This window comes from Borostomias antarcticus (assembly GCF_949987555.1).
Source record: "Borostomias antarcticus genome assembly, chromosome: 14".
Classification (NCBI taxonomy): domain Eukaryota; kingdom Metazoa; phylum Chordata; class Actinopteri; order Stomiiformes; family Stomiidae; genus Borostomias; species Borostomias antarcticus.
The window spans coordinates 9,201,520-9,202,970 of NC_140247.1; the positions used below are offsets into that span (position 1 = coordinate 9,201,520).

Consider the following 1,451-nt stretch of genomic DNA (forward strand, 5'->3'; position numbering starts at 1 on the left):
TCGTGTATCGGTCTGTCGGCCACTGTCACTAAACCTGCATGTGCATGTGTGTGTCTGTGACAACACGGGACATCAGCTGACATCCTGAGGCACAGATCGGCGCGCCGTGACGCGCTCGGACAGGCTCGTCACCCATGAGGGTGACACACATGTGACACTCGCTGTAGAAAAGCTTCGGGGGCGAAGATGCGACGTTTGAATCTGTCTATTCTGTGTTGTGGCTTGTAAGTATATCCAGGGGGCTGACAGGAAGGCGTTTTACTGAGCATGTTATGTTCAATCCCCCTGTTGCCTCTCCACTGTAGCCCACCCCCCACCCCCTCTCTCTCTCTCTCTCTCTCTCTCTCACACACACACACACACTGAGCCATTGGACAACTTGATGAGAACCTCACACCACATCACCCACTCCTCTCACAATCTCTACTCATAAGCTTTGCTCTCTCAGGAATGAATCATTATGCTTGGTCGGGGTACAATAAAGTGACAAAAAAACAAATGCAGAATGAGCTACAGTATCTATATAGTACAGCATATATGAATTTATTTTCTCTACCATAATTCTATTTTAGCATGGTGTATGTTAGTGGCACGGCCATCTTGAATGGAACCCGCTTACATGACTTCTTTGGGTAAACAATGGCTGCCACCATGCACTTCCTCATTAGACGTACCTGGAAAAGCCATACTGCAAACTAGCATCAGGAGAGTTTCTAATGTACTCTGCGTTTTGTCCAGCAGACATTATTTAAAATATTCTTTACTTTTTCCCTCTTTTTTGTCCTTTTTCTTTGCATTTCTGGTTTCTGATATCAAGCTACATGGAGGAGACTTGTGATATGTTTTTTTTTTATAATTTCAGTGTATGTACTTTAAAGCTGTAGATGCCGCGCTGTTTTGTTCAGTGAGTTCTATGTTCCATGTTTGTGTTTTGGTTTTAGCACTTGGATGTTTTCCAAGAGAAAGAGCTGTTGAATGGGAAAAAATAAAGTTTTATAAATAATTTAACCATACCATGAAAGCAGAAAAAATTGAAATAATTAATGCTCCCATGTAGCATGGAAAACTGTGTGTGTGTTAAGGTTGGGTGGTGGAGGTTGAACCCAAAACGCAGACGGCAGGCAGTGCTGGTTTAAAAGTGGGTTTTAGTCTCAAAAAATGGCTAAAATATAAACAGGAACAATGGGGTGCAACACACTAACAAAGAACCGACAGAACAAAGGAACCAGGAGGGCATATATACTCTGGGAGAACAATCAAGGAACAACGTACAGGTGTGCAACAAGACATAACGAGACACAGGTGCAGACAATCACCCAGACAAGGACAAAGGAACTAGGACACAAGGGAAGGGAACAGGGAACAAGGCTGGGAATGGGACTGGGCAGAAACTAGGGGAACTAGAGGGGGGAGCTAGAGGGAACCAGAGAACTAGAGGAGGGGACTGAGGG

General features: G+C 44.4%; 1 protein-coding gene across 1 annotated transcript in view; it reads left to right on the plus strand.

The window, feature by feature from the left end:
- LOC311317243 (signal transducer and activator of transcription 5A-like) overlaps window positions 1-824 on the plus strand; it is a 5,667-nt gene extending 4,843 nt beyond the window's left edge. The window contains exon 5 of the mRNA XM_084448308.1: window positions 1-824. This exon is cut by the window's left edge and continues 1,443 nt beyond it. The gene's annotated coding sequence lies outside the window, so the exon portion shown is untranslated.
- The last annotated feature ends 627 nt before the right edge of the window (window positions 825-1,451 follow it).